At 48.9% G+C, this 14,524-nt stretch overlaps 1 long non-coding RNA gene across 2 annotated transcripts in view; it reads right to left on the bottom strand.

Moving 5' to 3' along the window:
• LOC149128184 (uncharacterized) overlaps positions 1-14,524 on the bottom strand; it is a 133,245-nt gene that overhangs the window by 76,359 nt on the left and 42,362 nt on the right. The window contains exon 1 of one of the 2 annotated variants that reach the window (XR_016230552.1): positions 5,854-5,990. The exons of the other annotated variant lie outside the window; for it this stretch is intronic. This is a non-coding gene — a long non-coding RNA (uncharacterized LOC149128184). Of the gene's footprint in view, positions 1-5,853; positions 5,991-14,524 lie in introns of those variants that run through there. 2 annotated transcript variants of the gene reach the window in all.

Below are 14,524 nucleotides of genomic sequence, written 5' to 3'. Positions count from 1 at the left end.
TGCAGGGTGCAGGAAGGGCCTCCATCTCCCTCCAGGCCCACCAGCCCTTCCCCTGCTGGGCCAGGCACAGTCCTGACCCTGACACACCTGCTCTGTCCTGCCATGCCATGGCCTCACCTTCCAGGTCACCAGCTGAGCCTCCACCAGGAAGTTCCCCCTGGGCCCCCAGGTGAAAGGGGCTCCTGGCCCAAAGCCCTTCCTCAGGGCACCAAGGCTGCCCAAGGGGCTCCAGAGCCTTAGTGCCTCTGGGAGTCTCAGAGCCCAAGGCCTGGGCCTGACAGGGAGCCTGCCCCATCACCACCCCACCCCTACCCAGCAGATGCCCGGTGTGGGGCAGGACACAGGGACGTGGAGATGGTCTCCAAGGAGGAGACTTCTCATTTGCTGTTTGACTGACAGACTGCGGGGGCCCTAGGAGAGAAACACAGACAGAGACAGGCCAAGAGGAACGAGAATCTGTCCTGATCCTGCTCCGCCAAGCCCCTCCCTGCCACGGATGGCGACAGATCCAGCCATGGCTCACCGTGGCTATTTTTAGAATGGAAAAGAGCGCTATCTCAGGCAGAGACTTAAACCCAACAGAGGAGGAATTCTCCAGGCTTCACTTTAGCAAAATGTTATTTGTGGCACCGGCAAACACCCACCCGGGCCTCTGGCCGCCGGTGAGGGAGCAGTGCGAAGCTGCACGGGCGCTGGCCCGGCCTCAGCCAGGGCTCCCAGGTCTAGAGGGCTCGGCCGTCGGCCGATGCCCCAGGGAGGGGGCTCTGCAGAGAAAAGCAAGGCACCAGCCAGTGGAAGCCAGGGGTCTCAGCAGAGCAGCCAAGTCTGGACTTCACCTCGGAATCACTGGCTCCGTGTGTACCAGTACTGAGGGGGGTGCCCGTTGGCCTCACCCCCAGAAGGTCATGGCCAGGTCAGGTCCACTTGAATCAACGCCTGTCTGGACAGACCATCAACAATACACTCTCCGAAGGCCCAGCCACCCGCAGCCCCAGCGTCTCCCGGCCCGCTGCCTGCTCCCAGGCTCCACGGCAGGGCTGGACTTTGACTCCAGCACCTTGGGCTCATTTCAGGGAAGGGAGAGAGGTCAGAAATGCCCAGCAAAGTGGGACAGGGAGGGGAGAGCGCAGAGGAGCTGGTTGTTTCCACCACACCCCCAGCACGGGGGTGAGTATGCAAGCCAAAGGCGTGGAAGAGGGTCTCTCATTGGCCGTGCCCCCAGTGCAGGCGTCTGTTCAGCCCCAGGCTGGGTGACCATCCTGGTACTGGGCCTGTCACCTCAGCAGCTCAAGGCTGGGTACTCCCACAGTGTACTTCTCCTCTTGTCCACTCATCCCCTCCTTGACAGGTCAAAGAGGGCAGGTAAGGGAGAAGGGGCTCAACTCCTCACTGCAGAAAAAGAAAAAAAATAGAGAGAGAGGGAGAGAGAAGAGGAGAGAGGAAGAGAGAGGGAGAGGGAGAGAGAGAGAAGGAGAGAGAGAAGAAAAAAGATAACCCAAAATGTGGAGCAATTTAGTAGCTATTGCTTGCTCTGACTTCTGGTCAACCAGGTGGCCTCGTCCCATATATGAAATTTTTCCCTACTGTCCTCAACTGAGGCCTTTAGCTTCCCCGTGTGGCTGTCACTTGCCTCTGGCTGTTTATCTATCCCGGGAAGAGCTGGAGAATCCTTCCATATCGTGTACGAACATCACAGATATTCCTAATCCAGACCCCCACTTGACAGCAACTTCTTTGCAGAGCTCTGCTGTCCCACCTGCTCCTTCTCAACGTGCACCTCGTGTGTTTGGGGAGCTACAGCCTTCCAGGGGTCACCTCTGTGCCTGGCAGTCTCACTCCAGCACTGATGGCTGTAAGAAAGAAGCTGTGGCCACAGAGGCCAGCGGGGTGCACTCACAACACAAGATGGAAGTCAGTATCCATCACCATCGTCCCCTCTGATGGCTGTTAACTGCTTACCTAGTCAAGCCCTGCACTAAGCACTTTACACAGGTGATCTCATTCAACGTTTCCAACCAACCCCACCAAGGGGGCGCAAACGTTTTCCCACTGGACAAATACAGGGGGTAGCGCTGGGCCACCTCCCCCAGGCCTGCAACTCTGCTTGATCTCCACTCTCATCCTCTGCCTGCCTGATCCACATTCTTGAACTGCAGGAAGTAACTCACCAGAGGGTCACAACAAGCGTTTTTCAATGGAAAGACCAGAGTATAATGTTCAGAGTTCGTCTTACAGAGTAGAGGTAAGAAGCACTGTTTCACAGAACCTGTTTCAATGACATCGGTGTGCAGACACACAAATGGGATGCAATAAAGTATGGTTTTTTAAATTATTTTTGGGGGCTGGCACTGTGACACATCAGACTGGGCTTCCATCTGCAATGCTGGCATCCCATATGAGGGCCAGTGCGAAACCAACTGCTCCACTTCTGATCCAGCTCCCTGCTAATGTACCTGGGAAAGCAGCCAAAGGTGACCTGGGTAATTGGGACACTGCCACCTACATGATAGACCCATATGGAGTTCCAGGGCCCTGGTTCAGCCTGGCCCAGCTATGGCCATTTTGGCCATTTGAGGAATGAACCAGTGGAAGAAAGATCTCTTTCGCTCTCTCTGTAACTCTGCCTTTCAAATAAATAAAATAAATCCTTAAAAAATATTTCTCATTGGGGCCAGCACTGTGGTGCAGCAGATTAAAGCCCTGGCCTGAAGCACTGGCATCCCATATGGGCGCTGCTTCTAGTTCCGGCTGCTCCACTTCCAATCCAGCTCTCTGTTATGGCCTGGGATAGCAGTGGAAAATGGTCCAAGTCCTTGGGTCCCTGCATCCACGTGGGAGACCCGGAAGAAACTCCTGACTCCTGGCTTCAGATTAGCCCAACTCTGGCTGTTGCAGCCATCTGGGGAGTGAACCAGCGGATGGAAGACCTCTCTCTCATTGTCTCTACCTCTCTCAGTAACTTTTGTCTTTCAAATAATAAATCTTTTTTAAAGAATATTTCTTACCATGTGGGCATTTTTCCCAGTGTTTAAGATTCCAGTTAAAATATCCTCATCAGTGCCGGCCCTGTGGTGCACCAGGTTAACGCCCTGTCCTGAAGCGCCAGCATCCCATGTGGGTGCTGGTTCTAGTCCCGGTTGCTCCACTTCCAATACAGCTCTCTGCTATGGCCTGGGATAGCAGTGGAAGATGGCCCAAGCCCTTGGACCCTTGCACCCACGTGGGAGACCCGGAAGAGTCTCCTGGCTCCTGGTTTCGGATCGGCACAGTTCCAGCCATTGCAGCCAACTGGGGAGTGAACCATCGGATGGAAGACTTCTCTTTCTCTCTCTCTATCTCTCTCTCTCTCTCTGCCTCTCTCTCTGCCTCTCTTCTCCCTGTGTAACTGACTCTCAAGTAAAAAATAAAAATAAGTACTTAAAAAAAAAAAAGATATCCTCATCCCCTATAAGGGTAGCCAGGTTCAAGTCTTGGGTCCACTCCTGATTCCAGCTTCCTGCTAATGCCACCGTGGAAGGCAGCAGGTGATGGGCCAATAGCTGAGTCCCTGTCACCCACCTGGGAGACCTGGATTGAGTTCCTGACTCCCAGCTTTGGCTGTTCCTGGCAGGCCACTGTGGAAATTGGGGAGTGGGCCAGCAGATGGGAACAATTTGCCCCCTCTCTCTCAAATAAGTCACTAAAAATTTAAACATTTTTAAAATATTTCTTATCATGAGTCACCATCAAAAATCTCTAAAAGCTGTTGTACATTCACAACAAGAGAGTGCATTCACAATCAGAGACAGGAGTCAGGATCTATCGTCGTCGTTGTTGTCGTCATCATCATCATCATGGACTGTATCTATCATCTGAGTACTCCTGCTGGAATTTTTACCCTGCTTTTCCCACTGTCCATGCTTACCACCCACCAGGGTTTTCTGCTGCCCAAATTTGCTGAGGAGCAGCCATTGGGTTCTAGGACACCAGAGAGCCCACTATGGGAACAGACTAACAGGCCAGGTTGAAGGGGAAGAGTGCTAAGAATGCCTTCACCACCTGCCTCCTGCTTCAGTGAGGTGCTTCTGTCTGCCCTGCAGGACTGATGTTTCCCCAAAGAAGCTTAATGGCCCCTTACTCTCTGAGCTGGCAGGTTAGTGCCTTTGTCTACAGAATTAGCACAGGTGCACCTGCAGGCTGGTGTCCTCATTAAACTATTTTCTGCATCTTGATCCTGCAAGAAGGGCTCCAGGGGACCTTTCAAATAAGCACTTCATTTGCAGAGTCCTCTCCAAAGTGGAAGAGGTGATCACAGTTTCATTGACAGAAATGGAGGGGGCCTCTCTGGGTTTTCCATACATCCCTTCTGCAGGACCAGCCCACACAGACTTGGAGAATTCAAGTCTGTCCTGTCCTGCCCTACCCCACCCCACTCCAGCATTCTCCTAGCCATGGACAAGCCCTGGAGCAGTGGTATGAGCTTCTATCATGGGTTACTCCATCTTTCTCAAAGAGGCTCACTGTAGCCCAGGTGGAGGAGATGTGATTAGAAGGTTCGTGGAATCACCCCATGCCAACACCCACCTTCTCCACTGCTGGGCATCCCCCATCCCTCACCTGTGCACGGCTCCAGGCCCAACTTCCCTAAAGCAGCCTCCTGTAGCTGGCAGTCTGAGGAAGGGAAGATTGCAAGCACCTCCAGGGCACTGACTAGGAACGAGGCTCAGGAAGTAGGTGGATGTATCTGGGTCTTTGGTGAGCAATCCACTTCTTCATTCTACTGAAGGGACAGGATACCTTCTGGAACCCTGGCCAATGGCAAGTTGGATGGCCACAGTCAGGATCAGAGGAATGCAGGAGAGTAGATTTGCTAGAGAAGGTAGAGGGGGCTGTGGAAGCAGAAGCTTCCTAGAAATCAAGACTGAAATAAGATCTTAGAAAATGGTAGAAAAAGAGACCTCATGGAAGACAATGGCAGAAATGGGGGTGGATGGAAAGATGGCTGGAGCAAAGACAAGCCCGTTGGAAACTATAGGACATGTTTAGAGAAAAGTGAGCCAATGAGCCAAGCTAGAGCAGAGTCCACTTGTGGGGAAGAACAGAGACATTTGGAGCAGTGGATTCCAACCAACAGCAAATAGCTACAGGCACTTCAAGACATGATGACTCTGCAGCTGCTCCGAGAAACCTTGGGCAACTGAGCCCCAGGCTAGTATCTCCAATGGCACGGTGAGGTCCACAGACAGTGAATTAGAGCTCAACATTGAGAAGGTACCCCAGCCCCTACAAATGCCCCCCAAATCAAGTCTACTCTCTGTTCTCTTTCTTTCCCTCTCCTACTGCTCTCTCCTCCTGCCCCCTCTCATATACAACAAATACTCCCTGAGAATCCACTGTGCTGGGTGTTGTGCTAAAGGATGGGAATTCAGCGATGACTCTAACAACATTCTCATCCTCAAGGGTCACGTGTTCTGGTAAAGAAGACAAACCAGTGAAGCATGCATTCCAACAGAATGCAGCAGGAGCCAGGGCTGAAGTGGGTGTAGGACATGACAGAAGTTCAGAGAAGGCCATCTAACCCAACCCCGAGCCAAGGAAGCCATGCAAGAAAAGTGGATAATGGAGCTGAGTCTTAAAGAGAAAGCAAGAGTCAGCCAGGAGAAGAGGGAGAAAAGGACATTCCAGGCATGGGACGGGCATGAGCCAAGGCCAGGTGGTTAGGGAGCACAGAGACACGGATGGATCTGTAGACACGTTGGAACTGCTAGGATGCTAATGCTGGGGCTGCCCTGCTGAACAGCACAAGTACATGAGGGAGTATGTAGGATGCAGAAGCCCTACCCGGCCCCTGGCTTAAGGAAGAGAAATACACACCTGTGTCCAAGGGAAGGTGAGCATCCCTAGATGGGGGTAGCATTCCCACGCCAAGCCGAGGCTGCTGAAGCTGACACCCCCAGCTCCCCAAGAGGGGGCAGCCCCCTCTGAAGGGCCCAGTCCAAAGCATACTGAGTGTCCTTCCAAAAAGCTTATTCTTAGCAAAAGTTTTCCTGTGTCCTTTCTTGGAGAGGAAAAGACAAATACTCCTCACTATGGCTGTTCCCTGGCCAGCTTTCCAAAGAGTGACTCCCACACTGGTCTTGGGCGGGGGGGGGGGGGGGGGGGTTAGGGTGAAACCCCCAGGGACCAGGGTTAGGAGGACTGAAGGAAGATTTCCAGGCAACAGAGAAGAGGGATCTGATTAAAGTCTGTCAACTATGAAGTTGTTTTCAAGGCAATTAAATTTGGCAAGAACACTGCAGTTCATTCAGGTTGTTCCACTGGCAGACATCTTTTTTAAAAGTAGGGGGGAAACAACTTCCATCGTATGGTAAAAGGTGATTTATTAAGACCACCACAAGGCACTTATTTGATTTGGGGTTTGGAACAGCATATCAATTTCAACATGGAAAGGCAAGAGCGGATTCATCTCTGTCTTTGATATCTGAATCATCACAAAATCCAATATGCTGGGAATGAACTTATTCTTGCAATGATGGCATGAAATATGGGGAAAATGTGGATAATTTTTTAAAATAAGAACCACACATATAAAAAGAAAACTAAATCACTGAGGAAAGCAGAAGCCTCAAAGTTCTGTGGTTCCTGGGTTCCACTCTCTGGCCACAGCAGGTGCCACTGCTAAGCAAGTCTGACTCACAGGGACCAGAGATCACCCCTTATCTGGGCTCCAGAGGGCCTATTCTTAATGACACCTTGTCTTGAGTGACTCTTCTTTTCCCACATCCATGGCCTGCTTCCCAGAGGGGTAGTAAATGTCTTTAGGACAGGGACCATGTCTCATTGGTACACACTGAGAAATTAGTCAGTATGAGGTTTTCAGACAGCTATGCCGACCTGGAAGCCCAGAAAGATGTATTACACAGACACACCGAGAAGCCCAGATTCTTCTGCCAGGCCTTCCTGCCTGCTGCCTAGGCCTCTTTCTCTGGGCCGGGGTCCTGGTTCTTGGTAAGCCTGGATATATTTTTAGGAGGGATGTGCTTGGAGACATCACTAGGCTGTAGCCCCTGCTGATAGAAGGGGTGGTATCAGCAGGGGACTTTACGGCCTCTTCTTCCCATTTCCTGCATGGGCTCTTTGATCTAAGCCCTGAGTTTCATCCAGGACTTTTCTGAAAGGATAAACAGTCCTACAAGTTATACCTACTTCTTCACATGTTTTAGCATTTTTCCCTTCTTGATTCATTCCATACATAATCTTTAAGCTCAGTGTGGGTATGCAGATATGAGCACATATCTCCTTCATAGGTTCACTCAATGAGGAAGTAGACAAGAAATCTGAGCTCATATACCAACTAGGATCTCCCTCCTTGTATGTCTAAGTAGAGCCAGTCCATACCCCCAGTCAACTACTTTTGGGAGGTCCAACCACTTTTTCAAAGAGAATTCACATCCCAATTGATTCCAACCACCTGTGACATCCTCTGAATTCTTACCCTTTCCTATGTGTGTTATGACTGTTTGTTTATTTCCTTCATGTGAGAGACCCAGACGTGAACCTACACACCCCACTTCTGTATTTATACAACATGTTCAAGTCCTTAGTGTCAAGGGTAAATTTTACTGAAGGCTTCGGGAGGGAACAGACGTTTATGTCTCAAAATGCCTACAACTGTAATGAACATGAGTTATTCTGGTATTGAAAATTCTTTGGCCAGTCTACCATGGGATTCAATCACCCTCTTACTGTCTGATTCCCCCAATCTGTTCTCACTGATACCTCTACTCCCATCTACTTATTTCCATCAGCTCAGTAATTTAATTGATTTTCTTGTCTCCTGTTAAACCCGCCCTCCAGAGGCCCATCTTCCAAACAAAGTCATTTGTCGATAACTTTTCCTAAATAAATCAATCCCTTCATTCTTCAAGAAAATTTTGTGGGACAAACATCATGGCATAAGGGGTTAAGCCACCACCTGAAACACCAGCATCCCTTATGAGCACTGGTTCTAGTCACAGCTGCTCCACTTTCCATCCAGCTCCCTGTTAATGAGCCTGGGAAAGCAGCAGAAAATGGCCCAAGTACTTGGGCCTCTGCCAACCATGTGGGAGACCCAGCTAGAGTTCCAGGCTCCTGGCTTCCAACTGGCCCAGCACCAGCCACTGCAGCCATTTGGAGAGTAAACCAGCAGATGAAAGATCTCCTTCTACCTCTCCCTCTCTCTCTGTAACTCTGCCTTTCAAATAAAAAATAAATAAACCTCTTTTAAAATGAAAATTTTATACCACCTATAGAAGAAAATAAAATATCTTGCATGAGACAAACAAGCATTTTCTGTGTAATATGATCAAAACAGTAGCGTGGGAGTACACTGGGTGCTATGAGAACAGAAACAGGTCTACATCAAGAGACTCAGAAAAGGAAGTGGCACCTAAGCTGAGACAAAAAAAAAGAAGGGTGTAGCATTGATCAGGGAAAGAGGGAAAGAGAGTCCAGGCAGAAGAAAAGTATATGCAAAGGCCAAGAAACAAGAGAGAACTTGATGTGTCCAAGGGAATTGCAAGAGGTTCCTAGTGGCTGGGCAAAACAGTGCAAGATGGCCTGAAGCATGAGGTGAGTTGAAGCTGGAGAAAGACTGGACGAGGTCATAGCTCATAGTCAGGCAAAAATGTCTGAATTCAACCCAGAAGAAAATAGGGAACAACCGAGAAGCTTAAGCAACACAGTAACATAGTCAGACTTGCATTTTAGAAAGATGATTTTGTCTGAAGACTGAAGAGCTGATTATCAAGAGTGAAGACTAGAAGCGGAGCCCAGTAGAAGACCATCGTTGTGGTATAGCGTGGGGAGGATTACAGTAGGCTGGAATATGGAAGGAGTGATGGGCACAACCTCGGGAGATATTACAGAGAACAAGAATGGCCATTCCATGACATAGGACTGGTAAGGAGGGGAGGTCCTGGACAACCCCAGGGTCTCTGAACTGGGCAATTTGAGCACAGACAATATTGCTTACCAGGATCAAGAATGCAAGAGGAGGAGCATGTGAGTTTGGTCAAGATTCACCATCTTGCTTCCCTATCCATCCAGTGTGTTGCCACATGGAACTGTCCCTGCCAGTGAGTCCTGCCCCTTGAAAATCACCTGACAGGAAGTGACCCACGGAAAAAGCAGCCACTGTTTTCTCTCAAATGTTGTGGGAAACCAGTAGAGGATTCCATCAGCCTCTGGATGTCAACACGACCCTCTGCTGTCCTGAATCTGACCAACCCTCTTGGAGGGAATTCCCAATCAGACCACTGCTGCCCAGCCCAGCCTCTGTCCAGACCTGCTGAGTACCGAATCCAGCATCATGGTGCCCTCTGAGCCTGAGAGTGGGCGCCTTGGTTTGGTTCTCTTACACATGCAGAGCCATTCATCACATCCAAGAGCCAAGTACAAAGGTAATATCACTTAGCCAGGCTGCAATTAGCAGATTAGCGGCTTGTTGCTCTTGTCCTGTGTCCCACTCGATGACCTCACAAAAGCCCAGAGCGCCTCAACGCTGGACCGTTCCAGGAAAGGGCCCATCGACTTCCCTGGCAACAAAATCCCCCAGCCTGTCACCGTGAGTTTCCCTGCTGTAGAGCTAAACTACAATTGATGTTCTGTCTCTATCAATTTCTCAGGAATGCTGGGACGTGAGCCCAGTATTAATGAAGACAGCAGAAAGGAAGGCATGAAGTTGGCCCCACTCCAAAGCTGATGGAGAGCGCGGATCCTGAGTCATTCCTGGAGACCTAAAGCGGCCCAAGTGAGGCAAAACAACCAGGACCTGGGGTCACACAGGCTCTGTGGGGCAGGCAGATGCCAGAAGGCTGGGAAGAGAATTTCAGCTGGGGAAAAAAAGCCTCAAAATCATCCCTGTTAGGACCAGATATCATGTTCACCATCCAAGAAAAGCAATTTTACTCACTACTAAAAGGGCATACCAAAGGTCTATACATATGGTAATATACAATCAGTCAGTCTCTCTCTAGCTCTCTCTTTCTCAGAGAGAGAGAGAGAGAGATGTGGTTTACATATCATGTTAGGGAACCATGGCAAAACCCAAATTACCATTGAAGTGAGCAAACAATGCTGCATCCTCATGTATTTGACCAAATCCCCGAGCACCTCACAAATCAGAAGCCCTCGAAGGTCACAGGCAGGGGAAGCCTTGATTGGTGTGGGAGGCCTCACTGGTATCAAATTAAAAACCAATAAGCTTCTTGCCTTCATTTCAGTTTGAAATATGAATAGAAAGTAGCCATTGGCTTCTGCTCCTTAGACAATGTCATGAGGTTGGGTTTGGGGAGGCTTCTCATTTGGGATCTTTTTTTTTAATCACATATAATTCCTTAATCCTTCCAAGCTGACCTGCTCCTTAAAAACTGGCTGCAATTAAGTGGAAAAACTCAGCTACAACATCAACACCATCAAACCAACTCATCACCCGTAGGATGCATGTTTGTGCAGGACTTGGGGAAACACAGAAGCTCCACATGGGCACCAAGTGAGCCAGGGTGGCAACGGAGACAAGTCGGGCCTTGAAGATAACAATCCCTGACTCGTAAGAATCAAATGGATAATAAACAGAAGGTGATGCCTGTAGGGACTTCATAAAGGAAAGCTAACATCATTAAGAATATGGCCATTGGAGCACCATTCTGAGCTGGCTGGGCAATTGGAGCTTATTTATATACCTCAAGGTCCCCCAGCCACTCAAGAATGTATGAGCTGAATGAGGAGAAATTAGGGCTCCTTCTTCCTTCCAAAACACCTCACCAGGGATTTCAATAAACCCTACGTGGTCATAATAATGCAGTGCCTCTTATATGCATTATAAAGGGATATTCTGGGGAGGGGTTGACGTATTATAGTTATAATAACTATCATAATGGTGTTGATAGAGAAGGAACATGGGATAAAAAGGACAAGAACCTTATACTCTTGAGGAACAGTGTGGGATTTTTTTTCTACTTACTATTTGTTGAATTCTTTACTTAGTGGAGGGTTAAGCTTGTGATTATAAAATAAACTGAGGCCGGTGCTGTGGCTCACTAGGCTAATCCTCCGCCTTGCGGCGCCGGCACACCGGGTTCTAGTCCTGGTCGGGGCACCGGATTCTGCCCCGGTTGCCCCTCTTCCAGTCCAGCTCTCTGCTCTGGCCAGGGAGTGCAGTGGAGGATGGCCCAAGTGCTTGGGCCCTGCACCCCATGGGAGACCAGGATAAGTACCTGACTCCTGCCATCGGATCAGCGTGGTGCGCCACCACAGCGCGCCAGCCGTGGTGGCCATTGGAGGGTGAACCAATGGCAAAGGAAGACCTTTCTCTCTGTCTCTCTCTCTCACTGTCCACTGTGCCTGTCAAAAAAAATTTTTTTTAATTAAAAAAATAAAATAAAATAAAAATAGTTCAAATAATGAAAAAAGGAAAAAAATAAACTGAAAGTATCTTATTGTAAAAATTTTAAAAATAAGAAAGGAAGGGGGGTAGGAGCATAGGTGGGAGGAAGGGTTGGGAGGGTAGTACCACCATGCTCCTAAACCCGTATATATGAAACACATGAAATGTGTTCTGTGGGGAGCAACCCGGACTAGACTAAGTTACTGGAATTAAGACTTATTCTATGCATCTGCTCTCCCACAATATGGCGCTGGGAGAGGAGAAAGCAGCTTCTACACAGCTGCCTCCAGTTCAGCCAATAAACTGTAGGACTTGCTCCTGATTGCAGGAGAGCAGCGTGCTCGGCGTGTGGGCAGCCGAGTTGGGATTGGCAGAGGAGGACTATAAAGGAGGAGAGAGACGGCATGCACCAGGAACATCTAAGGGGAACATCTAAGGGGAACACCTGTGCAGCCCCGGAGAGAGCCGGCCGGCGGTGTGCCTCTCCCCTGCGGAAGTGGGGAATGTGGCCAGGGGGAACTGCCCTTCCACGGAGGTGGAAGGGACAGTAGCCAACCCGGGAAGAACCAGCAGCAAACCCGGGGAGGGCCGAGCAGACAAAAGAACAGCGCAGGGTTTAGTGTCGTTCCTCCGTGAAGAGGGGGAGCGACAGTGTTCACCTTATATAAATAAAAAAATTAAAAAGAAAAAGTACAAGCAGATACAGGAAGAAATATAAAAATGGGGAAGAATGTGGGAGACAACCTAAGTCCTTACACATGGTGAATGTTCAATAGCTACTTGAGGAGACAAGTTAAATGGACACATACATGAGAAAAGGATCATGTAAAGAAAATTCACTAGACGTGGGCAGAAAAAGTTTTCCATTCCAAGAGTGACCTCCTACTAGACTTGCATCCTTGGAAAAAAAAAATGTCTTAGCTCATTCAAAGCACAACACAGACTGGGCAGCTTCGATAATAGAAATTGTCCTGGATCAGGGTGCCTGCATGGTCAGATTCCAGTGAGGGCTCTCTTCCTGGTGTGTGGGTAGCCATCTTCTCACTGCATGTGCACCTGACAGAGAGAAGAGAGACTCCAGCTGTCAGGTGAAGGACACTAACCCCATCAGCCCAGGTTCCTGTCCACATACCTAATTACCACCCAGAAGTCCCATCTCCAAATACCAGCTCAATGGAGGTTTGTACCTCAACACATGAGTTGGGGGGCAAGGAGGACAAATTCAGTTCATCCAACCATCTTTAGGCTTCAGTTTTCTCAGTTACAAAATGAGACTAATAATAATTCCTGTGTTTGCTCAGTATATTTTCTTATATTCAGTGCACTTGCCTGGAAGCCTGGAAGCAACATATTCTAAAATGCTGTTGGCACCAAGTTCTGAAACTTCCTGGTAGGTAGGACACCTGGAAGGCCGTGTCTTCCCACCCATATGTGTTCCATAGACGAAACCCTGGAGAAAGCCAGTGGAGCAGCCATGCAGTTGGTGAAACTAAGATCAAAGGAGGAAAACTGACCTACCCAAAGTTGTACAGAACCAGAAGAGAGCACTGTTGTGTGTGCTCTGGCTCCCAGCCACATTAGAATTTGGAGGCATCTTAAACAAGATCAAGATTAAGAATAAGGGAAGGAGCCGCTCATCAACAGGGGGCTCCACATGGCTAACTAGGGGAAAATCATGCCACCCCCTCATCCTACATGAGCCAAAGTTCTGGATGGTTTCCACAAACATGGCAAAGACATTGCTACTTGTGGGCAATGAACAAACATCTTCATATGGTATCCGCATGTCTGTCACACTGAGGCCCAGGATTTATCAACATCTCACCCACAGAAGGCTTGACCTTTGCTTTCCTCACTCTGCACAATCAATGCCAAGCACGCAGAATGAACACACTGACTGTGGACAAGAAATGGCAGGACCTGACTACAATGGAATGTAAACTATAAATTATAAACAGAGTGTCAGCTTGGATAAGCTCTTTTAACTTACCAGCCGATCTTGTCCACAATGTCACTAGGAGAAAAGGGAAGTCAGGAGAAATACTGAGGAAAAAGAAGAGAGAGGCAGAGGGGAGGAAAGACAGAATGCTTGAGAGGGTGTCCCTCAGGGATAATCTGGTGCCTGGAGTCTGGCCAACGACTCCTCATGGGGAGATCCCCAAACCACCCAACCCCCAGGGAGGGCTTGGTGAAATATTCACCCAAGAGCAGTGTTTCACAGTCAACAAAATCAGACTCACTATGCCTGTGTCCCCCATGTAGCTTTTATTAGTCTACAGTCACCCAGGTTCCTAAAAACCATTCAACTTCAGGTTGAAAAGGATACAGGCCTTGAACCAATGAGAAGTAGACTGGGGTCTATAAGAGGCCTCTGCAGCCTCTTATAGAGGCCAGTATCCTAAGGCTAGTATTCAGTAGGTTGGAGTGAGCCCTTGATTTCAAATATCCACCAGGATACAAATACTCTGTGTACAGAGACTGCTGTCATGCTGGTGCATAGTTGGAGCTTGTGTGTAGTGGCTATGACTATGTCCAGGTATAGCAGAGACCGATGTACTGAAATCCATTTCCTTTTCTTCTTGGGCACACAAAGCATACCATCTACCACCTTTGCAGTTAGGTGTGGTATGTCTTTGAGTTCTGGCCTATGGAACGTGGGCAGAAGTGCTGTGTTGCACTGCTAGGCCTGGCCCATTGAAACCTTCCAAGTATAGTCCTTCTTTCCCCATTTGTCATCCAAACACAAACCCAGAGGAGACATCCACAGCCCTAGGGAAAGGCAAAACCACAAGACAGAAGGAGTCTGTGTCCCTAAATGAACATATTAAATGCTACCTGGCAAGACACTGGGAATATCATATTAGACTCTCTGTAAGAAACAAATTTTCTACCATATTAAGCCACTGAGAGTTGAAGATTCGTTTGTTACAACCCTACAGCCACTAGTATGCCTGACCGTAACATAGACCTTCACCTTGGTCACCCGAGAAGACTCCATAAGGAATAGGGCCCCATTCTGTCTGATTCCCAATTCTGATGAAACTCTGACTTGTGAGGCTCCTCAAAGCTCCTCTGTGAGGCATGACCCTTTCTTCCTAGTCCAAGAAGTCCTTCTTC

This window comes from Oryctolagus cuniculus, chromosome 2 (genome assembly GCF_051225735.1).
Source record: "Oryctolagus cuniculus isolate XC-2025 breed Fujian yellow rabbit chromosome 2, ASM5122573v1, whole genome shotgun sequence".
In the NCBI taxonomy this organism is placed as follows: Eukaryota; Metazoa; Chordata; class Mammalia; order Lagomorpha; family Leporidae; genus Oryctolagus; species Oryctolagus cuniculus.
The sequence above is the reverse complement of the archived record's forward strand: the minus strand, read 5'-3'. Positions and strand labels throughout refer to the sequence as shown.